Genomic DNA, 27,472 nt, shown 5'->3' on the forward strand with positions numbered 1-27,472 from the left:
CTGAAAATATTCAAGCAGCCTGGCAGGATGTAATAGTGAATAATATCTGTAGAGTATGACAGGGACTTTTACCACACTGTGCAAATAATAATCTAAATACAGCTAAAGAAGACACAGCTGACTGGAAGAACGTTGACACTGCTATCATTGCAGAGTGTCTTGACAGCAGTCAGAGGAACTTATTGAAGGAAATTCACTGAAATAAATAAGGAAAATCATTGTGATGAAGAAGTTGAAGCTGCCTAAAGAAAGTGATGCCAGCAGAAAACTTCACATTATGGAACTGTTGGAAATATTTCACGTCTTTGAGAGCACAAAGGATAAAATGTTAAAATCTGATCCCAACTTAGAAAGGAGTATGACAATTTACCAAAGCATACAAAAGATGCTCAATCTATATAGTAAGTTGTACCACAAGAAGAAGTTGTACCATATTCATGCTATTCTTGATAACTGAAATAAACCACTTTAATGCTCAATGTTTAAATTACAATGTACTAATATTAATTTTACTATTTTCACTTCCCTATATATTTATAATCAGCAGTAAGACAGTTTTTAATGTTCTGACAAAAAGTTTCAGAGGTCACAACAAAATCAAATTTTTCTCTTTGATTCTGAGATTGTTTTTGCATAGTTTCAGCTTACATGGTCATTTTTGTGTTCCACACTATTATAATAAGCTAGAAGTGTTTGCATTTTCCTAACATTGAGAATTTGGTATATCTACTTTGTTTTCACAAACATTATAACTACTAGAGTCATTAGATTTTCCCGTTATTTCATTTCCATTGAATACTGCATACTTCATTGTTTGAGCACTGAAATATTTATGGGGGTGCCAAACCTGTAACAACAACAAAAAATAAAAATGAGTTATGTGCTTTATTTATCTTGAAAAATAGACAATTATCTCATAAATTCAATCTATTAGTTCCAAAACTTTTCATTCTTTTGTCCTTAGATCATTTTAGTTAAAAGAAAAGAAAGTGACAATAGCTATGGTGATTCCTTAGTGTGAGAATTCATTAGAGCCCTCAACTGTCTAGGACCAAAACTACCTCTGAGCCTTCTATTTCCAATTTCACCCAAGAGGTCATGGAGCAATCTTGGTTTCCCCATGACACTTCTGATTTACGCCCAGTGTCTTGGTGTAATTATCAATAATGCCTCCTTTCACTCTCAAAGTATTCTGGTTTGAACAATAAATCATATGGTCACGTTGATTATAACTCACTTAAAAAACTGTCATACTCTTTCTCTAGCAAAGAATACAAGCTTATACTATTTATTTAAACAATACGTAAAGTAGTAGAAACAAAACAGAGTTTTCTTGGATCCAAGGGGACACTTTATTTTATAATGCACAGGATAATATCCTTGACAATGATTTGACGCTGACTTGTGCCTTCTCTCCATTTCTTAGTGCTCTAGGAAAGCTTGGAGCAGTAATGTGAAAGGAGGGGCGGGGAAGTATAGCAAAGCTTCTGAATTTTTACCTCCAGTGCTCTCAATTCCAAGAAACTCATTATAAATGGAATTGCTTTTTTGCTAAAAAAGAATTACCTGATTACAGACAAATGCTCTCAAAGTTTCTTGCCTTTTCTTTATACCTCTTTGACCGTATGTGGAGATGACTGTCAGAAAAAGCATCTTCAAATTTAGCAAAACAGATTTTTTTTTATTATTGACAAGAAGAAAGGGACAGGTTAACTCACAAGTCAAAATGCAAAATTTTGAACTAGTCTCTGCTCTCTACTTTGTCTTGTTGAGGGTACAATTCAGATCCATCCAGCAGACAGGTGATGGAAGACATTTAATTTAATGAATAGCTGTAAACAAAGGAAACATCAGCTAGAATTACTCCTTTGTACCACTGGGAGCTAATTCAAGTGCAACAAACCAGATTCATGTCATCTAAATTCCACTCAGCAATCATTTCACTTCTTGTCCCTTGTCCCCTTTCTCTCTGTGAATTTTTTTGTTTTTTGTGAGGAAGATTAGCCCTGAGCTAACATCCATTGCCAATCCTCATTTGCTGAGGAATATTGGCTCTGGCCTAACATCCGTGCCCATCTTCCTCTACTTTATATGTGGGACACCTGCCACAGCATGGCTTGATAAGCCGCGCATAGGTCCATGCCTAGGATCCAAACCTGTGAACCCCAGGCTGCCAAAGCAGAGTGTGTGAACTTTAACCACTACACCACCGGGCCAGCCCCTCTCTGTGGAATTTTAAAACATTTTTTATTCTTCTCAAGCTTCCTATTTAATAGCATCCCTATACTCTAACATTCAGCAGATGATAAGCAAAAACAGAAGTCATCAGATGATCTAACTCCCACTCCCCCAAATATCATCATGTCTATATCTGCAGAGATGATAATTTTCTTTTCTGCATTCACTGTGAAATGGGTTCCCATTCATTCCAAACTAGCCTTTCCAAAGAGCCCCCCCGCACTCTTTTCCAATTTACCTATCTCTATCCTACTCTTTCCTTTCCCCCTTCATTGGGCCCTATCCTGAAGTAAGTAATAATGTCTTTAAAACTCTCCCTGGTATCATGAATTTTCACTTGAGATATAAGATATCTTGTCTTCCATGCACGTCTAAGTATCTTAAGAGAAAATCTGGAATTTAAGCCTTATTATATTGCTTCTTCCTCATTCAGACTTCAAGCCACCTCTATCCTTTTTGAGCACTGTACTTTTCATTTTTTGTATACATAACATCATAACTGTAGTTAACCATTGGCATAATTCTTGATATATTGTTTTGATTCACCTTATATTATAAGCGTCTGTAAGATTTATGAGGGCAAGGCTTATTGTCATATCCCCAGCATTTAGTCCATGTTGCAGAACTTAGTAAACACTTCAGAAATATGTGTTTGAAGAATAATAAAATGGGGGCCGGGCCTGTGGCTTAGCGGTTAAGTGCGCGCGCTCCGCTGCTGGCGCCCCGGGTTCGGATCCCGGGCGCGCACCGACGCACTGCTTCTCCCGCCATGCTGAGGCCGCGTTCCACATACAGCATCTAGAAGGAGGTGCAACTATGACATACAACTATTTACTGGGGCTTTGGGGAAAAAATAAATAAATAAAATTAAAAAAAATAAAAACAGAATCTGTTGAACGTTTTTTAAAAAAAAAAGAATAGTAAAATGTTATCAACATTTAACCTATATTACTTCAGTTATATAACTCCATATATATATTTCATTTATAACTTTATATTATTTCATTTATAATACTCTTACCGGAATAATCATTTAATGGTCAACTAATTGTTTATTTTTAGACATATCGTGAGCTTTGGAAATAGGCTGTCCGGGATTTGAGCCTGCGTTCTGCTGCTTACTACTCATGTGAACTTAAGAAATTTACATATTCTTTATGAACTTCAGTTTCCCGATCTGAAATTTAGGGATAATGATATTTATATAGACTATTTTAAGGTTAAGTAAAACATAAGATAAAAAGGTTTTTTCCAGTTTGTGGCTCATTATAGGCAGATAATAAGCAGCATTTGTCATTTCTTTTGTGTATTATTTAACCTCTTTGAGGTGCTTTCACTGTTGATTAGGTTATTCTTGAAGCTCTTCTTCATTAGCTCCCATGGCATCATGCCTTCCTTTTTTCTCCCTACTTCTTTAATCATTTATTCTTAAACACTTGTGTTAATTTTCCTATTTTCCTGTCCCATTTATATAAAGTGTGGATATCTAGGAGTTTATCTTTTATCTTCACCTTTTCTCAGTCTACCAATTCATTTTGGATGTTATCACTCATTCTATGGATTTTACTTATATTGACTGAAAGTCTTCCTTGCCAGGTTCAAATTTCCCTTGATGATATGGATTTGTAATTTATTCATCTGTATCCCCAATGACAAGTACATAGGAATTACTGATAAATATTTGATAATTAAAGTTGACTATAATTATAGGTGGATACTTAAAATCATTTTTCCATTACAGTCATCTCCCATTGAGCTCCAAGCTGAAATGCATTTTATGTCCATGTGTTTCTCACAAGCACCATAAACTTGACATATTAAAACTTACACTTGATATCAGTTCTAAACACAAAAATACCATACATATAATTAACAGTTTTCCTTGTGTACAAATTCAAGATGAAAACTTAAAATTATCATAGTCTCTCTCTTTCCTTCATACCTCATATCTAATTAGATTGTACCACTTAATTTTATTTCTAAATTTTTCTTAATTTCTTTTAACTGTTACTTAATTGATTTCCCTGACTCAGATAGTTCTTCCCTTAAAAAAGTAAATTATCAAAATAATATATTAAAACAATAAAAAATCTCCTCTTTGACATTCTAAGTACTCCCTTTGCCTACGAAAAATCTCATATATTTTATCAAGTTATTGAAGAACGTCGTACTTCAGCCAGGATTAAAGTGTTCTCGGTACCATAAATGGATACATAATAATGAGTAAAACATGTTTTATACCTTCAAGGAGCTAAAAGTCTAGCAGAACAGATACATTCACAGCTGTTGACTAAAAATATAATGCTGTGGGAATATGAAAGAGAAAGCCATTAATTTAGCTTATTGTGATGGAAGAAAAATTTTCAAAGAAACAAAGAAATTGAAACTTGAAAATTGAGTTGGATTAATCAAATTCAAAAGGGACAGAATAATAATTCAGGTAACAAAACCATAAAGGGCAGAAATCACAGAGTCATGAACCACATTCAGGTTAACGCTGATGACAAAATCTGTTGGGTTGGAGCATGCTTTATATTACAGGAAATTAAACAAATAGATTATGTTGGATGGTAAGTGTTCTAACATTCTGCAGTTGGGAATTTGGGTTTTTTTCCTACACTCAAATGTTAAGAAAAACCACAACAGCAAAATAATTATGAGCATTCCAGTAAATTTATCTGATTTGTTTCTTTGTATTTTAACTTTAATGACATTAAGAAGGGTTGTAATATGTGAAGAGAAGATAGATAACTTATATGATTGTACCAAGTGGATTATAATCAGTGGACAACAATTCTAAGGGGGAAGAGAATCTTGTGATTTAATTTGCATCAGTGATCCATTAAAATATGCCTCACACCTGGAAATAAATCATTATTCTCTCTTTTCTGATTCTACCAGAACCAGAAATCACAGGGAACAAGAAGTACCAAAGAAATATATTTCCATAGCTTACCTGTTATGATACATCTCATGGATAGGTAACTCTAATAATTGTATATCCTTGCTATTTGAACCTGTGATATAGGAATTCTCCAATGACTCCACTAAAAGGGAGGGGGCAAACATAAAGAACATGAAGGCCATTTACTACGAATAGCAAAAGATTAATGCTGTCACTCCAGTTCTCCTTACTGTACCTTAATAATACCAAGAAATTTCTGTGGATGTACCACAAATCATAACACAGACGTGGGTTCTATTCCAGTTTTTCCCATTGTTCATCAGGGAGAAATGATTCTTTCTGCAATCTCCATGCCATATCCATGACTCTGAGCATGAGCGAAATCCAAGGTCTGAAAAACAAATGAGGAAAGTCTAAAAAGATATGATATTGATGCACACATACACATGCAAAATATGTATGCACAGATATACTATAAATAAGCATGTATATCAGAAATTTTCAAACATTTGCAGTATATATTGATTCACAAAATTATACATTGAATGAGATGATTGCTTAAAATATGAGAAGAAAGAGTATGTAATCTGAAATTTGGGATTTGGATCTGGGAAAATCTGAAGACAGAAGAAAAATCATAGAGATAAAGAAAGAAAATGGTGAAGGGATTATTAAAAGCACTCAGAGAAAACTTCGATATGTTTGGATTGCTGCAATATGACCCTAATCCATCTCTATTCTGCTAAATTTTCTACAGTAACCTTATCACCTCAGTGTATCCAGTGATATTTCTATAAGACGCTACTTTAAATGATCCAATATTTTTCCGTAGCTTTCAGGTTAAAATTCAGACCGTCCACGTTACCTATAGGAACACTTATGGCACTTCAATTTTATCTCTTATTTTCCACTTAGCTTCCTGTCATCCATTCATTTTGAATACCTTGAATTTTTGTGGAGAGTGCCACGCTATCTCTCATTACTTTTATTGCAATATGTCTCCACTTCCGGCATTGAACATTGTACCCCCATCCAGTTCAGACTATTTCCTCCAACTATATTGTTTCTCTCTATATATATTAATGTTTACACTTTCTTATTGCACTGAATTGTGATTTTCTGCTTACTTGTCTGCTTCTCCTATCATATCATAAACTACTGAGGCCAGGAATTGCTATAACTTTTAGGCAGAAAACTTTATATTCTCCTACATATGACATACAGTATGCAGTGATTTTTTTAAATAAAAGAAAGTAAGAAAGGAAAGAATAAAGAGAGGAAGGAAGAAAAATCAGTGAGAGGTTATTGAATTTTCAGGAGAGGAAAATATATGGTTCCTCATTGAAGAAATTGAATGAACTATCCAGCAAAGCCTAGGTTTCTACTATGATTGTTGGTGCCACACTTTATATCCAGCCTCGTTTGAAAGGAAATTTGCGTGTTCATACACTCCACTCTGGTCTTCCACCCTTAAAATATCCAGAAAGATTTCTTACTTCCAGAGAGATCTAATGGAAAAAATACCCTCTTTAATTAACAGTAGAGTCAACCCACACCAGCCACCTCTCCCTTTCTTGAATATGAACGAGAAGAAAGAATCATAGGTATATAAGAGCACCAGCACATGAAGAATTCTCAGATAAAAGAAAAAGAAAAGAAAGGAAAAAACTGCCCCTACCCCAAAAAATGAATTTTGAAACACAGAGTATTATTTTAAAATACTCCTCTAATTAATATAGTTAGATAGCTCCAAAAATATTATATACATAAGGTAAGAACATGATGCTACAAAAAAAGAACTCTCAAGAATCATATAAGGTTAAAAAATATTTTTAGATTAAAAAATATGATTGTGAAAATAATAATCAACAGAAATATTGAAAAGTAAAGTTTAGGAAGTCTCCCAGAATCTAAAGCCCCCAAAGACAGAAAATATAAAGAAAAGATGACAATCTGCAAATCTCAACATTTGAAGCAGAGAAGTCATGGACTTTCCAGAGGAAATGGAGTAGAGGAAGAAATGGACTTATAAGTTATAGCACATGTTTTCCCTAAATTTGAAAGATATAAACTTTCAGATTGAGAAGGCCCACAGAGTGCACAGCAAATAAATGACTAAAAACACTCCCACTCAGAATATCCTAAAATTTCAGCTCCCCAAATTGAAGAAAATATCTTAAATGCTAAAGTCAGGTCATTTACATGGAATGAAAATCACACTGGGAACAGACTTCTTATTAACAACATTGTTTGCTAGAGACAATGAAGTAGTTCTCTCAATATTCTCTAAAACACTAATTTTTGCCCTTTGAATTTATACCTAGCCAAAATAAAGACCTTTTCAGACATGCAAGCATACAGAACATTTATCTCCCATATACCCAGCTAAACTCCATGATGTCTAAACTCCATTAAAACATGAGCGTAAAATGTGAGTGGCAATGGGGGTGTAGGAACAAAAGAAAGAAGAGGGAGTGACATCCCCACCATGGCAGAGTGAGTCATTCCCTTTGTCTCTCCCCTCTAAGTTACAACCAGTCAGACATCCAGTGACTAACAAAGGACTCCCTGCACAGCACTCCAGAACATCTGAGTGATCCATGCACCTATACATCTGAAGTGACATGTGGCACTTTCAACCTGAGGCTTCGGGAACCACAGCAGAACCTGAGACCCAGCCGCAGTGGCAGCACCTGACACTGCTCTACCAGCAGTGGAGGCTGCATACAAGATCCTGGGCCCCTGACAGCAACAGGGACACCTGTGAACCCAGTGCCCTTGGCAGCAGTGCTGCCAGAACCCCAGATAAATCAGGAGCAGCAGTGCGGATGGTACACAGGGCAGTAGCAGCTGACCCTGTGGAAAGCCTGCAGAGAGCAAATGGGAAACACAAGACCCAGGTGACCCCAGAAGCAGCAGAAGTGCTACCAGTCTGGTGACCCTGGTGGCAACACCTGAGACTGCAGCGACATTGAAAGCAGTAAGTCACCAGCAACCTCGGAGGCACAAGCAGCACAAGGAGGCCACTGACAACATCTCTAGCCGAGGAAGTGGTGGGTGGAAAGTGCAGGCTCTCAAACACAACCAGAAGCAGCACAGAACCGAAGTAACCAAAGCCTTACCCAAATAAGAAAGGTAGTTACTACCACAAATCTGCTGGTAGAGGATCAATTCATCAAACACTGTGAAGAACTAGAGTAACATGGCAGAACAGAAGGAAAATGACAGCTTTACAGAAACCAAACTTGAAGTCACAGAAGATTACAATCTGACTGACAGAGAATTCAAAATAGCTGTCATAAAGAAACTCAATGAGTTACAAGAAAATTCAGAAAGATAGTTCAATGAGCTTAGGAATAAAATTAATGAACAGAAGGAATACTTCACCAAATGGATTGAAGCTCTAGGAAAAAAAAAAAACCAAACAGAAATTCTGAATGTGAAGAACAAAATTAATGAGATAAAAAATAATGTAGAAAGCATAAAAAATAGAGAAGACCTTATGGAGAAGGGAATCAATAAGCTCAAAGATAGAAACCTAGAAATGATTCAGGTGGAGGAGGAGAGAGAACTAAGATGTAAAAAAAATGAAGAAATTCTTCAAGAAATATCCAACTCTATAAGGAAAAGTAACATAAGGATTATAGGTATCCCAAAGGGAGAAGAGAGAGACAAAGGAGCTGAGAGCTTATTCAAAGAAATAGTAGCTGAGAACTTCCCAAACCCGAGGAACGAAGTGGACATGCAAGTACACGAAGATCATAGAACTCCTAATTACATCAATGCAAAAAGACATTGTCTGAGGCATATAATATTAAAACTGTCAAAAGTCAAAGGCAAAGAAATAATATTAAAGGCGGCCAAAGATAAGAAAATAATTTACAAAGGAAGACCCATCAGGCTTTCAGCAGACTTCCCAGCAGAAATCTTATAGGCTCGGGGTATTCAAAATACTGAAAGATAAAAACTATCAGCCAAGAATACTCTTTCCAGCGAAACTACCCTTCAGTTATGACAGAAATAAAAGCTTTCAGAGCCTTCAGAAACTGAACCAAAGTCAGCAGTGAGGAAACAAAAGAAGCAAGCTGATTCTCACTTAAGAACCCCAGAAGCTCCATGAATTGGTGATACCTGGTACTTCGTTTCTCCAAGTGGTGGTATGGGTGAGCCTGAAAACTGAAAAAGTGCCTGAGAGTCTATGTAAGATATAGATAGACTCCCCTCGCCCCATATTTTCTCCCACACTTCATACAACTGAGTTAGCCTCTGTGAGATAATAGAAAATATTCATATTAATCTCTGCCTCTGGTTCCTGAACAGAGCTCCTAAAAGCCTTGTAATTTCCTAAGTGATAAGAACACTAGGAGCATCTTTGTTCTAATATGTATCTTTGACCCCATTCCTGACACAGGGCTCCTAAACTTTTGCAAATTCCTAAATGATAAGAGCACTAGGAGAAACTTTTTTTGTGTGTGTGTGAGGAGATCAGCCCTGTGCTAACATCCACCAATCCTCCTCTTTTTTTGCTGAGGAAGACGGCCCTGGGCTAACATCTGTGCCCATCTTCCTCCACTTTATATGGGAGGCCGCCACAGCATGGCTTGCCAAGCAGTGCGTCGGTGCGCGCCCGGGATCCGAACCAGCGAACCCCGGGCCGCCGCAGCGGAGAGCGCGCACTTAACCGCTTGCGCCACCGGGCCGGCCCCGAGAAACTTTTTTTTAATGAAGTCACTCTAGGTGGGCTCCTGGATGGCTTCTGCTTGAGGACTGATCGCCAGAAAGACCAAGCCATAATGAGAAGCTTGGAATTTTCAGGTTCATCCCCTATTTTCTTGAGAAAGGAGAAGGGCTGAAAATGGAGTTAATGATTGATCATGCATACGTGATGAAGCCTCTATAAAATCTCAAAAGTACCACGTTCAGAGAGAGCTTCCAGGCTGGCAAACACAGCACCAGGAGAGTGACAAACCCCAACTCCACGGGGACAGAAACTCCTGTGCTTTGAACCCTCCCAGGACTCACCCTATGTATCTCTTCATCTGACTTTTCAACTGTATTCTTTATCATATCTTTTAATAAACTGGTAAATGTAAGTAAGTGCTTCCTTGAGTTCTGTGAGCCACTCTAGCAAATTAGTCTAACCTGAGGAGGGGGTCATGGGAATCTCCAATTTGCAGTCAAACTGGACAGAAGTTGTGGGTAACCTTGGGACCTAATACTTGTGATTGGCATCTGAAGTAGGGTGGGAACAGTCTTATGGGACTGAGCCCTTACCTGTGGGATCTGACACTATCTCCAGGTAGATAGTGTTAGAATTTAGTTAAATTGTAGGACACCCAGCTGGTGTCACAGAGAATTGCTTGATGTGAGGAAAAAACCCTACACATTTCGTGACCAGAAGTTTCAGAGGTGAAGTATTCTGTGTGAATAGTAAAGGAGACTCACAGGAAAGAAACTCATAGCAGGGAAGAACTGGGTTTTTCCCTACAATAGGTGGAAAACTGAATTTTTCCTTAGCACCATCTCTTACATGTTGTGGTAGAAGGCTGCCAGGGGCAGAGTATTGGAAGAGTCATCTCCAGAGCAATTAACTGGACCAAGAGGGGAAAATAAAACCCTACAAATATTGACAATTGGGTTTCTCAGTGAATTGTCCCAGTCCATGAAGGCTATCATTTAGGAAGCCCATCTCATATACTAAGGTCTCACTAAGTTGATTTGGTATCACACTCTTAAATGAGTACAGGCAGCCAAGGATCACCAGACATTTGAAGAAAGCTGCCAACATGAAAGACTGAGAAAAAAATAAACTACAGACAAAAGGAATTTAGAAGAAGCAGAGATAACACAAGGAGAACACTTCAAAAGTTCTGTAAATAAACTAGAACTATCTTACATTCCTGATGGAAGTGAAAACATGAAAAATAACCTTGACACTCTCTTATAAAGTTAAACATACCCCATCCAACCCAGAATTCTACTCCTAGGTATTTATCTAATTAAATTTCTAAAAATATGTCTACACCTGTACATCACAGCAGCTTTATTTATACTAATGCAAACTGGAAGTGACTGAAATGTCCACCTACAGGTGAATGGATAAATATATTGTGGTGTATCCGTGCTATGAAATATTAATCTGCAACGAAATGGAATTAACTACTAATATACACAACATGGATGAATCTCAGAAACATTATGATTAATTAAAAGAGCCAGTCATAGAAGAGTATAGGTTATTTGAATCCATTTATATAAAATTCCAGACCAGGCAGAATATTCTAGGATGAAGGAAAGTAGATCGGTGATTACCTCAGACTAAGACTGATGTTGATGGTGGTGGGAATAACTTGGAAGGCAAACAAGGTGTCTTTTTGGGGTATAGGAATTTTGTATATCTTAATTTTGGTAGTCATATAGGTAAACATTTCTTACATATGATGAACTATACACTTAAAGTGGGTGCATTATTTTGTATTTAAATTATACGTCAATAATGTTGACTTGAAAATACAACTTTTTAAACCATCAGAGAAGTAAGATAAAATTCTGCATCCACACATAAGAATAGATTACTATTAAAGAAGCCTTTAGAAAACAACCATAAACATTTGTAGGAAATAAAATGATATCAGGAACACATTTTTGATGGGAAAATTGAAAGATAATGTAAGAAAATCACCCATGAAATGTAATAAAAGGATAAAATGATGAAAAATGGGAAGGAATAAGTCAATGAGGTTTAATATTATAAAAACAGGAATAAAATGAGAAAAAGATATGAAAACTCTAGGAATGGATGGAGAAAATAATAAAAAAGGGATGATTTCCTGTAACTAAGGGATACGAGTTTATCATCTTTTGTTTATCCTCCTTACTTCCTTTCTCAAATTTTTTTTGTGAGGAAGATCAGCCCTGAGCTAACATCTGCCAATCTTCCTCTTTTTGCTGAGGAAGACCGGCCCTGGGCTAACATCCGTGCCCATCTTCCTCCATTTTATATGGGACGCCGCCACAGCATGGCCTGACAAGCGGTGCATCAGTGGGCGCCTGGAACCAAACTGGTGAACCCCGGGCCACCGCAGCAGAGCACGCGCACTTAACCACCTGTACCACCGGGCCGGCCCCAGAAAATGTTTTATATCTCTAATTTTTAAAAGTAGTCTCTAATTTTTATGCCCCAATGTCTTCCAGAGTGTCCTTCTTAATTTTCTCCTTGACCCAGTGGCTCTATTTATTCAAATAGCTCTTACCTCTCACGGCTGTGCTCTCTGCCACCTCAACTGTGCTCTCAACTCTCCCTGTTCCATTTCAGCTCCACCACTCAGCTCCAACTCTGGCACTCCATGATTATCCTTTCAGGGAAAAAAGTGAAAGTGTTAAAAAAAAAAATCACTCTTTGCTCTAGTCTTCTTTTTACTTTCTAACTATCCCGATAGTCCCAGCATTGATTCTGACAATAGATTTTTCTTTTTTGTTTTTCTTAATCATTTGAATATAAAATACTTTGGGGTAAGTTCATAAATTAAAAATTTCACATATACATAGAAGACATAATTTTATGTTAAGATCAAAAGGACTTAAAAACAAATTAAAAGACAAATACAAATGTATAGAAATAATGTAAATAACAAATTATAAATAAAAATAATCCCAGGGAATGCACAAGAAATCATGTATCCCATAGCAATAAATTTTAGTAAATATGATTTTGATATTTCCGAAAGTTATCTTTTACTGCTTCATTGTTATCTCTAACTTTCTGGGAACTAAATTGCTGGATAAAGTAGACTGGAATTCTGTGGACTAAAATTATATTATTTTGAGATAAGGAACCTTCAGTCTTATTCCTTCTTGGAAATAAATAAATATTGAGTACATCATCACTAACTCGGGTCCCATGATCCTATGAATCTCATAGTGTATGTCTATTTGATACCTTTTAGCAGTTAAGTGAAATTCCTGGATAGTTACGCTCCTGCTATCACTATTTTTCCTTCCCCTGTTTGTGAGACCATCCCAAAATATCTAAAAAAATTAAGAAGTGCTATTCTGGTGACATCAGAGATCTGAATTTCTAGAGGCTTAGACCACAATTTTTTTCACACACCATGATTATCTTACAAACTAAATAAGATAGACAAAAGTAGGCCCTGGCATAGAGGCCTCACTATGGACTAGCACTCCACAACCGAAATCTCAGAGAAGTCTAAGAGCCTTGACTGAAGACAGGAGAACTCAGCAGTATAGTTGAATAATCTCTTCTCCGGTCTGTCTGATCCTGCATGGAGGATCTTAGCTGTTCTCTTGAGACTGTAGCTGTCCTGGAGTTTCTTTGTCTGAGAAGCATTTGGAAATTTGAGAGTAGCATAGGTCACTTCTTTGGGCATTACTGAACAGATAAAGCACTATTCAGTCACTCTGTGTGCTGCCTATGTCACACTGAACTTCTCCAAATCTGCTGTTGTGGGTGATCTGTGCAGGCAGGGACTAAGTCGAATGATCAACCTTTGTAAAAACCAACAAAAAAATAGTGTCAGACAACAGAACTGTTCCGCTGAGAACTTCAGAACTGCACTCTTCTCACCTCAGCACACCCCTCCTATCTCCCTTTTTCAGCTTCCTCCAGTAAAACACCAAGTTGAAGAAATGGTCCTAGGAGAAAAATGTGTGTTTTAAGTATAAACAATCTGTTTTTTTTTTTTATTTGTAGGAAAACCATAGAGATCTCCAGACTTGAGACTATCTTGTGAAAATACAAATAAAAGTGTATTTAATTCTGCATATATAAGGTCGTTAATCAGCATGTGCCTGTGAGAACATGTTATAATTGCATGTGGTACTTAACCCACTATGAACTCCCAGAAAATGACAGGTAAGTTAATTCTCACCAAAACTTTTTTCTAAACTTTTTTACATCCTATTTTTGTGGAGTGAAAAGAGTCCTGAGAAGTTACAGCAGAATGTTAATGGAGCAATACAAAATCAAGAAAAAGTAGTACTAAAAGAAAGAGGAGAAAAAGAGGGAGGCTGCCATGAGCTGCACTAAACAACAATTGTCCCCGCCACATCCCACCACACACAGCAGCCACTGAAAAGAAGAGAGATGTATTTTAAAAGTGGCAATTCTTTCTTTAGTGTGTACCCACCAGGTTAGGATCTGAATTCTAATAACTTGAATTCTGGGAGTAAGGTAGAGTATGTATTTATATTCACCTATTTGAAAGATCTTTCGAACTTTGAAAAAGAATATTTTTATGTGGGATTTCAGAAACGCTCACTTATTCATTCATTTATTTATTTAACAAATTAATTGAGTACCTACTGTATGCTATGCATTATTCTAGAGCAAATGATAAAAAGATTTTTTGTTAGTGTAGTTTACACTCTATACTTCATGTATTTATTTGTAAATATGTACTTATATATTAATATTTTATATATTTATTTATGGATATGTAATATAATGTAAAGTAATGATAGTGCTATGGATAGAAATTCAGCAGAGTAAAAGACAGGGTGACAGAGGAAGGAGAGGAGGCTTACTTTAAATAGGATGCTCTTGGAAGGCCTCGGCGGAGTTGTCATTTGGAACAGTCAGAGAATAACACAATAAAAATATCATTCCACAAAAACATGCTAATTTAATACCATAATACTACTCTCCTTTTTAGTTACTGAAATCATAAGAGTCAGAATAATTTTTCAAAGTAAGTTATTTACTCTTCAGTTTCAGAGGTTTTGGGTTACTTTTAAATTTCCCCTTTCTTTTCAATTTCATCACAATATGTTTCCTATTTTCAACTTGTGGCCCAAACATGATCCCTTGCCAAATCTGACCAAGGCAGGAAATATGTCAAACACTGTGTCCTCATCTGATCTGAAATAGAAGTAATTCATGTTCTCAGTCTCTGGATCCACTGGTTCAGTCCCAGTAACCGGGTACACATTGACCTCTTGGGTGTGTTTCACTAGCAATGATTCTTTATCCTGAAACTCTGAATCAGAATGCCTTCATCACTGGCTACATCCAAACTGACCAATTCACAAACATAGTGTCATCTGAAAAAATAACAACAATTCAGCAAAGGAAGGCAGAAACCTAAAAATCAACAGATTTGTGGGATCTGGCTAACAGTGGACAATATTCAGGAAAGCAGAGACAAATGTTCCAGAGTGAACATTGTAACAGCTCTTGCAAAATGCTGGTCCAGAATGAGGTAGGAGGACTGAGGACTCTGGGAAGGAGGACTCCAGAGAAAAGGACACACCACAGAATATACAATATGACATGGAATCTAAAAATCTGCAGGATATGATATAAACAAAGTAAGGAAAGGAGAAAAGCAATTAGACAATCCAAAGGCAAAAGCAAATAACTGCAGAATAACTATGTACAAATGTGGGGCAAACACAAATTTGGGATAACTCTCAACAGTTAGTGAGGTATAATAAGAGAATTCCATTTGAACTTTATGCTGAGAATATTGTCCTTTGAGTGGCATATTGGAGATGTCATAAAGATTTGTATTATGCAACTATAACATGGTAAATAATAAAAATTCACTCTTACAATCAGCCAATGGTAAAATAAGGAATTGATTATGGTCATGGAGCTTATGGATACTCCAATATCAGCAGTGTAAAAGTAGAGAATCAAATGACAGAGATTAAGAGGCAGTAAGATGGGAAGAAGGAGATGGAGGGCAGGGGGAGAAGTGGAAGGAAGGGTGGTAACACTAATCTCCACCTCCTGCAGAGTGGAGAATTTAGAGATATACTCTGTGGTTGTTGAAATAAGGTGTAAAGGTTTATATGAAAGGCCGAAGGAAGAGGATTGAGAGAAAAGGTCACAAATGAATCATCTATCAAAACGAGATGTCAATAGACAATTTCTAAAGTTGATAAATCTACATAGAGTAGTACAAACATACTATTTAGAGATACAAAGGTAATCATCATAAGAAATAAAAACAAATAATTAAAAACAATAGATTTTAAGGAGAAAGACAGTTATTTGAGGGGAGAAGTTTTTATTGACTAATAAGCTATTCTGTACTATTTTGTTTTAAATGTGTATATACATTACTTTGAGAAAATGAAAATAAAAACAACAGTGTCTATTCATAGTTATTAACCAAGAATCTCTCTCCAATTTCATACTTTGCCTTCATTCTGTCCTTGTCCCAGCTGATTTCTTTCCTATTGATTCTGTCCTTAATTTAAAACCTACTGACTAGCATATTGTACTTTCTGCAGTGAAGTATGGATATAGATTATGAATTTTATATTTGTTTTATTTCTGTATACATGAAGCTCTATGTATTGAAATTTACAATTAAAATAATATACACTTGATAAAAACAATATAAATGTATTAGTCATTTGAATAACTCTTAAACATAAATATAATATTGTATTGGAAATGCATCTTTTAATGATACTAATGTGTTCTATAATTAGTTCAGGTACATGTATATAATTCTGATTGAGGCAATTTTCAACAGTTTGTATTTTTTTTGTTTATAGATATAAATACTGAGAAAATTCTTATTCATAAAATTAAATAGATGAAAATAGGAGTTTCATTATAGCAATTCCACTCAACTATTTTAACTCCTTATGAATTATGTGCCAAAGTTTCCATATTATCTAATAGTAAATATTACTTTTATTTATTTATTTATTTATTTATTTCCCCCAAAGCCCCAGCAGATAGCTGCATTTCATAGCTGCACATCCTTCCAGCCGCTGCACGTGGGACGCGGCCCCAGCATGGCGGGAGAAGCTGCGCGTCGGTCCACGCCCGGGATCCGAACCCCGGCCGCCATCAGCGGAGAGCGCGCACCCAACTGCCAAGCCACGGAGCCGCACCCATTACTTTTATTTATTTTAAATGCTGATTAAATCCCCTCTTGATTTTGGTGAAAATATAGGAAACAATGGGAATTACAAAAATACTTTGTTGTCTAGTTGTTACTTTCCTTCATTGACTCAAGTTTTGGGAAGAATACTGTATACAAAACTTAAGATTTATCTCTGTGGCAACTCTAACAGATACTTTTTCACTTAGAGACTACTTGTTTAACCCAATATTCTCAGTACATGTTGAGATATCAAAATCCTATTAATTTCATTATAATTCATCAACATAATATTTTAAAATAAAAATTTTTATCTTACTGTCTTAAGTATATCTATGTCAATAAAGTATAGTTATATGTTTGACTTAATGAATTTATGGAAAATATTTTTATAATCTTATTGGCAAAGCCAGTAGTCATTATCAAATCATCCAGTTTTACTTCTTCAATGTCAAAAAATATTCTTATTTACGTTAACAGTTAATATGCATTTTGAGGAACACATTAAGAGGTACTGAAAATATATTAAGAGAATATTTGTAATATCAGAATAGTTAAATCATATTAAAATAATGTAGGCCTACTAAAATTTATTTATACATTTTTGTGTTATAAAGCAAGGTAATAAATGAATGTGCTATTTCTCATTGCTTAACTTGTAATCATGCAATGGACAGTGTAGCTAAAATTTTAAGATATATGTGAGGTGAGGTAAATAACAGAAGGCATGGCGTTCTATCAATTAGTTGTGTGTCTGTACTCGTGTGTTTGTGTGTGTGTGTACACACATGCATGAATTAAGTTGATGGTCAAATTTTCCAACATATATAATGAAACCAAAAATATATAGATACTGTCCTGCTGAAATTTACTCTGTTAAACAACCAGCATCTATTTGTTAATAGAAGTTAGAAATGATTATTTTATAAAGTGAAATAAAATGAAGCTTGATTGTAATTGGAAAAGATAGATTATGATAGGATTTGATTCAATAGTTTTTTCCAGACAACTTATTTTAAAAAATCACATGAAAATTTAGATACAGCTACAGGTTTTACAAATTTGTCTCAAAAAATTGGCAAAATTGGAAAAAACTTCAGTTACCAGAAAGAGAATCAATATCATTGTGCTTTGGCTGGCTATTCAGTGGTGATTTTGATTCCAACTTATGACACATCCTTGGGACCAGTATTGACAGTAGCTAAAATAACTTGTTAACATTGATTTCATGAAAAAAATTTTTAATGCTCAATTCTAGCTTTTTCTCTCTTAACTTTACTCTCATGGAACTTTTCCTTAAAGTGATCAAACACAATTTGTCATTATACCCAACACACTATCACATATTTCATTTCAGAATAGCCCACGAGTGTCAAGAGATTTCATTTATAAACAAAGCTTCACTTTGCCATTTGGGCATTAAGAAAGTTATTCCTTGGTTATTTCCATGTAACAATATGTATTTCATCTTGGCAAAAAATAAAAAATTGTCAAACTGTTCCCACAAAAACACAGGATTTCAAAACTTGAGTCATTCATTCCCAAATGGAAATGTATTAATTTGCAACATGAGGATAGAATAAACACTTACATTCTGTCACAAAAATGCAATAAACTTTTTCTCTTCAGCTGCCTCATAGTACTACAGAATTATGGTAGAAATGAGATTTGGAAGTGTCTCAGAGAACAGAATCTCCTTACACAAAGTTACTTTTTACATTCGCCAGGCAATTGGCTTTTTGATTCAACTTATCCCCTGCATTCTGCTCTCATTCTAATATTTGACATACGAAAACTATTCAACAAACTAGTCTGTTAAACAGGCAATTCAATTCAACAGATTGTTACACTCCCTTTGAAATGAACCACATTGATTTGATAGAAAATCAGCAATTATATAGTAGACTTGAGCAAATGTATCAACCAACTTGACCTGATAGATATCTATAGGATGATGACACAATAGTCAAAACATATTGAAAAAGAAAGACAAATTGCAAAACTTACTTTACCTGACTTAAGACTTTTTATAAAGCTACCATATGTAAGACAGTTTAATATTATTGTTGATTTAGATAAATAGTTCAATGAAAAATATTGAAGTCCATAATAGACCATATGTATGTGGGCAATTGGTTATTTTTACCAAGATACAAAGGTAATTCAGTGAAGAAAGTATATTTATTTCAAAAGTTGAATATCATTATGAAAAAAATTGAATTTTTATCCATACTTTGTACCACAGAAAATAACAAAAAAAACACCAACAAAAACTCATAATGGATCATAAATCTAAATGTAAAATCTAAAACTATAAAACTTTGAGAAGAATATAAGGGAGAAAATCTTTATGATTTTGGTAATCTTTATGGCAAAGATTTCCTAGATACAACCCCAAATGTAAAATCTATAAAATAACAAAATAAATAAAAAATTGGACTTCATGAAAATTAAGAACTTCCACTCTTTGAAAAACACTGTTAAGAAAACGAAAAAAACAAGTCAAACACAAGGAAAAAATATTTGCCCATCACATATCTCATAAAACATGTCTGACATCCAGGCTATAAAAGGAACTCACAACACTCAAAGATAATAATAAAAAATTACATTATGAGCAAAAGATCAGAACTGACGCGCTTTCAAAAAAGATATATAAATGGCAAATCAGCATAACAAAAGGTAGGCAACATCATAACATATTAGCAAAATTAAAATTAAAATCACAATGAATACCTCTATATAACTATTAGAATGTTTAAAAAAAAACCTCACTATATCAAGTCTTGGTGAAGATATTGAGCAAACGGAACTCTTGTACGCCAAAAAGGGGGATGTAAAATTGTACAATGACTTTGGAAAACTGTTTGATGATTTCTTAAACTGTTAAGCCTTCACTTACCCTATGACCAGTCATTGCATTCCTGAGTATTCACTGAAGGTAAATAAAAGCATATGCCCATATAAAGATTTATGTACAAATGTTCATAGTAGCTTTATTTGTTGTAACTGGAAACAACCCAAATGGCTATCAGCAAGTGAACAAATAAACATATACAAACAATGGGAGCGTACTCAGCAATAAATGAAATGAACTATTGAAACAAAAAGAAATTCATAATAATCTCAAAGTAATTATTCTGATAAAAAAATGCCAGACAAAATAGTGCACACACTCTGTGATTCTATTACTTAAATTTCTGGAAAATGCAAACTAATCTATAGTGCCAGAAAAGATATTAGTTGTTGCCAGGAGATGAAGTGGCAGAGAAGATGGAGGAGGACAGAATACAAAGAGGCATATAAGCAAACGTTTGGGAATATGGATATCTTCATTATCTTGAATGTGGTGATGATTTCACGAGTCTATACCTATGTCAAAACTTACTGAATTGTTAACTTTAAATATGTGCAATCTATTGTATACCAACTACACCTCGATAAAGCAATTAAAAATATGCAAGAACTATTTGAGGAATATTGAATAAATGTATTGAGAGATATTTAAAAGTCTTAAAAGGAAAGATATACCATGTTCCTGGATTAAAATACTAAATATGCAAAGTGGCCAATTACAAATTTTACTTGAAATGTCATACAATTGCCATGAAAACCATACTAAATAGTCTACTTAGTTATTGATAAGGTGCTGCTAAAGTTCACTAGGAACATTGGTAGGCTTTCGTTTTCAGCTACAGAAGAGTAGGTTATATTAGATCATGTATATCACTAAAAACAACTCTAAAAGATGGATAAAGCACCAAAATAACTGTTTCAAAGCTTTGACTATGAACTGATTCAGCCAGGATTTGGGGGTATCAAGATTGTATATTTAAAGGAAACACTGTATGGTAACTCTGGTATTTATATTTCACATTGCTGATTCCATTTTTGCTCAGGGCATACATATGAAGCAGAAACCAACAGCTTAAACTTTTAGATACTCTCACGGGCACAAAGAAAAAATTGGAATTAAGCGAAACAAGAAAATCAAGACTTCAACGGACAAATGAACAACAACAAAAGAACCACGGAGAAGTGAGTGTGATATTCAGAACCACTTTTTCCCTCAAAGCATTTCTCTTAAAGGCTATTGTGCATAGGGTATGAAGACAACAAGCCAAGTGAAAACAATAGCTGAGAGCCTTAGAAGAGACGTAGAGTTTATGAGGCTCATAGTGCTGCAGTCACATAGTGCTGCAGTGACAATAAAAACAGAGCCCTAAAGTTGAGATCCAGGAAGTGGAGACTTCAGAAGAGGTATCTCTTGAAGTAAAAATCAGAAAGAGACCATCCTTCACAAAGAGCGAAACATAATCTTAGATATATCAATTCCTGATTGGGGCAAAGTGATCTACCCCTAATAGAAATCTCTGCCAAAATAGAATTAAATCCATTCTGAAGAAACATAACATCACCATAGCTTCTATAATTGTTCATATTGTGTGGCAATAATTGAATAAAAAGTAACCATGCATGCCAGGATTCAGGTTCAAATGACAGAAAACCAAGAGAAAAACAAAACAAAACAACAGAAAGAAGCCCACAGGAGAAATAGACACTGGTGTCATTAGGCATAGATTTTAAATTTCTGGGCTTATTAACATATGCAACAATATTAGTTCCTAGATGGAGAATGTTACTAGAAAATTTGCATCTATATAAAAGAATCAAATAGAAATTTTGAAACTAAAGAGTACAATAACTAAAATTAAAAACTCAAAGGGTCCAACAGCTGATTAGCCATAGCAAAGATACCTAGAATTAGTCTGTATTGACTTAGATAAGTAAGTAAAAAATATCCAGATGGAAACAAGGAGAGAAAAAAAAGATGAAAAATTCTGAAGAATGCAAGAAATCTATGGAATGCAGTAATAAGTTTTAATGGGCACTTAATGGAATCTCATAAAAGTACAGTGAGAATACATGGTACATGTTATTAGAAGAGATATTGTCTAAGAATTTTCTAAAAGTGATAAAAAACATCCTGATTCAAGAAGTTGTGTGAATCTCAAGCAGAGAAAAAAACAAACAAAACAAAAGAAAACCATACCTATGCATATCATAGTAAAACTGCTGAAAAAAAGACAAAGAAAATCTTAAAAGGCATCCAGAAGAGGGGAGATATATTGTCTTTAAAATAATATTAGTAAAACTAACAGCTAAATTTTCAACAGGAATCATGTGTTGGTAGTTTTTGTTGTGGTAACAAATGATCCCATTATTTCAATATCTTAAAATCACAAACATTTATTTCTTACTCATTGCGATGGATTTTGTTTGCCTCTGCCAAACTCTACCAGCTTTGATTATGTCTTTTTATCTTAGGATCCAACTTGCAGGATCAGTCCCTTCTACATGGCAAAAGCAGAAGCAATAAATGAAGCAAAATATGCAAGCATATTTAAAATTTCTGATTGACATGACATATACTACATCTACTCACAATTCATTGGCTAAATAAAGTCATGTGGCTAAGAGTGACAGTGAGGTGGGAAAGTGTACTCCAAGTAAGTAAGTACAGCAAAGGCGAGGATATATAGTATCCATACAGGTGAAGGAGGAGATAGTTAGAAACAATATAATCTCTCAAATGATGGAAGCTAGAATATAACGGAATGCAAGGTAAAGTTGTGTTCTATACCCAGTGAAAATACAAAATGAAGGCACAGTTAAGATATTTTCAGATAAAAAATACTGAGAGAATTTGTTACCAATAGTCCTACACTAAAAGAAAAACTAAATAGTGATCTCAAGACAGAAGGAAAATGAATTCAAGAGAAACTGAATGAATGATGGGCAATACAAAAAGTAAATAGTGGGTAAATAAAAATAAAATTTTACTGTATAAAACATAATATTTTCTTTTAGGGATTTAAATAGGTTTAGAATTAAAATACCCGACAATAATAAGACAAATAGCAAATGGCAGTGCATGGAAATGAACCTCCTAATGTCCTTGCATTATTTGGGATGTGGAAAAGAACTAATTTGTATATGATTCTAAAAAGCCAATACTATATCTTGTAATTGCTATGGTAACCACTAAAAGAATGATAAAAGAAGGTATAAAATTAACATACACGACAAGCTGAGAGGTAAACAATAAAAAATAACCTGTTTAATGCAAAGGAAGGCAAGAAAAGGGAGAGGAAAAAGGCAGATATAGATGTGCAAGAAGCAAAGAGTGGCCAAAAACTCTTGGGGGAAAAACAAAAAGAAAGAAACGCAATGGAAGAACTTTCTCTACCAGATAGCAAGACGTTATAAAGCTAATAAGATAGATTAATACGCAGTGCATCAAAAGAGGGAACCCGGAAACAGATCTATGCATTCAAGCACAATTAATATAGGAAAGAATTTTATTGTAGAGTAGCAGAGAAAGGAAAATGTTTTTCAAATATGTTGATAGGAAAACTGATTTTCCAAGTGGAAGAAAACAAAATGATACTCCATTACACTATATACAAAAGTCAATACTAGGGGAATGCAGCTTTAAAAGTGAAAGGCAAACTGCAACACATTTAGAGGACAATACAGCAGAGTATTCTTATCACCTTGTCCTAGGAATAATTTGTATAAAAGAAGGTAAAAAATTTTGGAGTAACTATATAGAAAAATATTGATAAATTTGACTATATTAATTGTAAATGACACCATGAAACTATCAAAAGGCAAGTTACACAGTGGGAGAATATTATTGCAATACCTATAACTAACAAATGTCAAATCCAGATTATAGCAATAATTCCTACAAATCAGTAAGAAGACGGCAACATAATAGGCAAATGGGCAAAGGATTATAACTGGCAAAAGGAGCATTTAAAACTAATAAACATAAGAAAAATCATTTTTTCTTGTTAATAATCAGGAAATCGCAAATGAAAAATACAAAGAGATAGCTCTACAAAAACACTGGGTTGGAAAAAATTGAAAAATACGACAATCACATATTGATAAGTATGTGGAGCATTTGGTACTCACACTGAGAGTGTAAGTGACAAGTTACTTGGGAAAGAGCTTGACATTTTTCACCAAAGCAGAAGATACCAAATACCTATCACCTGGAAATTTTACTCCAAGATCTATACCTCACAGAAATTCTTGGCCCGTCAGAAACATGTACAAGAATAGTTATAGCAGCATTATTTGCAACATGAGAAAACCCAATGACCTTCAACATTAAAATGAAAATCAAATTGTAGCACATGTATGTTATGGAACACTGTACAACACTGAAAATTAGCAAACTACACATACATGAAATCATATGTATAAATTTTAAAGGTGAAGTCTCGAGTAAAAGAAGCTGGATACAGTGCAATACATATCGTATGATACTATTTTAATAAAGTTCAAAAATAGGCAAAATTAAATGATATCAATAATGATAATTGAGTGATGATAAAGATATTTTGTCTGGGAGTGCATAATTAGGTAGTACAACTTTTATAAAGAGAGAGTCTAAATACCATAAAATCAGGATAGTGACTATCACTGGGGTAATGGATTGGGCTACTTTGGCGAAAGGATTCCTGCAAGGCATTTCACATTCTGCCAGTGTTCCATTTCCTGATATGAGTGGTATTCACATGGCTGTTTGTTTTACAATAATTTATTAAGATGTGTATCTTTGCTTAATGTACCTTGCTTTCTACACATTTTATCATAAAATTACACAATGAAGATAATATGGAAAGAAGAAAGTAAATAAATTTGTGATATGTACGTTCCTGCCCTAAAATTATTTGACTTACATCTTTACAATTTCTCTGATTATTTGCCTTTTTACCTGTTCTTGGAACACTTATGAAAGAAAAAGAAATAAAATTTATCAATAATTTACAAAGTTCATGTTGAAAATACACATTTGATTACAGAATCAATGGCACAGAAGTAGAACAATCTATTCCTGAATGAAAATGTACCTGAGAATATATGATATATTGTATATATATCCACATATGTATATATATTTGTATATCGTGAAAGTCACCTCCTCTAAGAGAAACCAAAAGATTCTAAAGAAATCCTCTTTCATGAAGAGAATACAGTCTCTCTCCTGTTATATGAGCCTTTAGTAATTATTTGAAAGAAATATTACATCATATCAAAGGTATAAAGATTGGGAATTTATGTCAGAAAACTATGGTGACAAAACTCACAGGTGGAGAAAACAGATAAGACAGGCTTGGGCATAAACTGAATGTTTCTTGAAAGGGGATCAATGACACAGATTATGATCTAGTTATAAATTTAGAAGCAATGATAGTTGATGGGTCTTGATGAGGATCAACATTCTCCTGCAAGATAAGTACCTCAGGAATCATTAATATACTTAAACAAGAGGAGGGTAAACTTTTCAGCAGGAGACCCAAGCCTGCTTCTAGTTACAAAGGAGGATCAATGGTATATGAGGGCTCAGAATCTTCTGCTTTATCAGAATCTTAGCAGATGTCACATCCTTATGGTCAGCAATCAAAGACTTCACTTTAATTAAGAATTCTTGGGGGCCGGCCCCGTGGCACAAGTGGTTAAGTGCGCACGCTCCGCTGTGGAGGCCCCAGGGTTCGCCGGTTCCGATCCCGGGCGCGCACTGATGCACCGCTTGGCAAACCATGCTGTGGCGGCATCCCATATAAAGTGGTGGAAGATGAGGCACGGATGTTAGCCCGGGGCCAGTCTTCCTCAGCAAAAAAAGAGGAGGATTGGCAGATGTTAGCACAGGGCTGATTTTCCTCACAAAAAAAAAAAAGAAGAAGAATTCTCTGCAAGATTGTGGATTAATCTTGAATTGGAAATCAGAAACTTGCAGAATCAGATTTTAGATTTAATTTCCAGAAATCTAGCTCTCTGGCTAGAGAAGATGAGCATTACTTTAACAATAGTCATAGAATACTTTCAGTTTCTTACATGGACCGTGAGATGAAATTTTGAACCCGTCACTTTATTTTTATAGGTTCTCCAAAATACTTGGAAAAAATCAACAAACGTCAAATTCTTTCAAATATATTCTCTATTTACAGTCTAATAGTCTATGGCTGACACCTTGACTCCAGAAAAACACCAATGATAACATAAGTAAAATATTTGTCATTGTATAGTAGGGTTGATTAGTGTCCCATTTAACAGTGGGATGGGTTCATTGATGTGTTTAAATCTAGACATTTAAAAACTTCCATAATTTTATTCTTAAGTTTGTTCCCTGAAACCATTTCCAGCACCAATAATTGAATCGGCCAAGGTTCAGTCAGCAAAACAGAGCCACTTCAGCTGTGAGGGGATTAAATTATTTAATAGAAGAACTATAACGGGAGAGAACCTGGATATGGAAGGTCTGTGCATTCATTTCTTATGGCTGATGTAACAAACTGCCACATCTCAGTGGCTTGAAATAGCAGAAATGTCTTCATTTACAGTTCTGGGGCAGGAAGTCTGAAACCAAAGCGTCAGGAGGGCAGTATTCCTTCTGAAGTCTCCAGGAGAGAACTCATTCTGGGCTCTGGGAGAGAATCTGTTTCTAGTCTCTTCCAGGTTTTGGTAGGTGCCAGCATTATTTGACTTGTGGCTATATCCCTCCAATCTCTGCCTTTCTGCTCACATTGCCTCCTCCTTTTCAGTGTCTGTCAAATCTCCCTATGCTTCTCTCTCATAAGGACACTTGTGATTAGATGTAGGGCCTACCCATGTAATCCAGGATAATCTCCCCATGCCAACTGGTTCACATCTGCATAGACCCTTTTTCCTTACAAATTAGCATTTGCAGGTTCTAGGGATTAGGACTTAATATCTTTGGTTTGTCACTTTTCAGTCTACTACAATGTGGAAAGGGAAAAATCCTAAAATGTCATGTTCATCTGGCCTACAAATTGGAATTACAGAGAGCGAGTTTTAGGAGAAGTTTGTGGAATCCACCTGTTTTTTGGAAGCCAGTGGCTACGGCAGAGCTGCTGCCCGTGAGGAAGCCCTGCCTTTGTAGGAAATGGTTTCTTCACAAAGGCCATTGCCTCTCAGGAATCAGCTCTTCTGTAGAAAAACGGCTTATTTGTGGGATGGAGCCATGCACCTGGTGATGGACCTGGGGCTACTGTGGGTTGGCAGGGTAAGAGGTCAGCAAGGTGAATTGGATGTGGAGACAGAGGAGAGGATGATGGTCTGAGGACCACCAAGCTCTTCAGCATCCACCTGTCATTCTGTTTGATCACAGCAACCTTTTGAGAGTAATGATCTCTGCTTCATTTTCACCCTCTACTTATCCCATGAGTTTCCCCATTGCCCAACTCTGACCAGGATCTAAACAGAGAAAAGGACTCTGGGAAATGCAATTTAAGACTGAGGAATTTGGGTGCTAATTTGACCACAAAAAAATCCAGCACATTCTACCTTTCTGTCAACATTTAGTATTGCCAGCCTTAATTTTGCCTATCTGGTGTGCATAGTGGTTCCTCACTGTACTTTTATTTTC

The 27,472-nt window shown here is 35.3% G+C and overlaps 2 long non-coding RNA genes across 4 annotated transcripts in view; both read right to left on the bottom strand.

The window, feature by feature from the left end:
• Window positions 1–443: 443 nt before the first annotated feature.
• LOC131416353 (uncharacterized) lies at window positions 444–12,455 on the bottom strand. Of its 2 annotated transcripts, XR_009222584.1 has the most exons (3): window positions 12,397–12,455; window positions 5,431–5,534; window positions 444–4,542 (listed from the first exon to the last, which is right to left on the bottom strand). It is a non-coding gene; the product is annotated as an uncharacterized LOC131416353 (long non-coding RNA). The 2 variants fall into 2 exon arrangements; XR_009222583.1 differs by having other exon boundaries at window positions 444–5,534.
• A 993-nt stretch (window positions 12,456–13,448) lies between these two features.
• Window positions 13,449–27,472, bottom strand: part of LOC131416354 (uncharacterized) — a 50,899-nt gene continuing 36,875 nt past the window's right edge. For both annotated transcript variants that reach the window (XR_009222586.1, XR_009222585.1), the window contains one exon: window positions 13,449–13,651. This is a non-coding gene — a long non-coding RNA (uncharacterized LOC131416354). The remainder of the gene's footprint in view (window positions 13,652–27,472) is intronic.

This window comes from Diceros bicornis, chromosome 17, assembly GCF_020826845.1.
Source record: "Diceros bicornis minor isolate mBicDic1 chromosome 17, mDicBic1.mat.cur, whole genome shotgun sequence".
Classification (NCBI taxonomy): domain Eukaryota; kingdom Metazoa; phylum Chordata; class Mammalia; order Perissodactyla; family Rhinocerotidae; genus Diceros; species Diceros bicornis.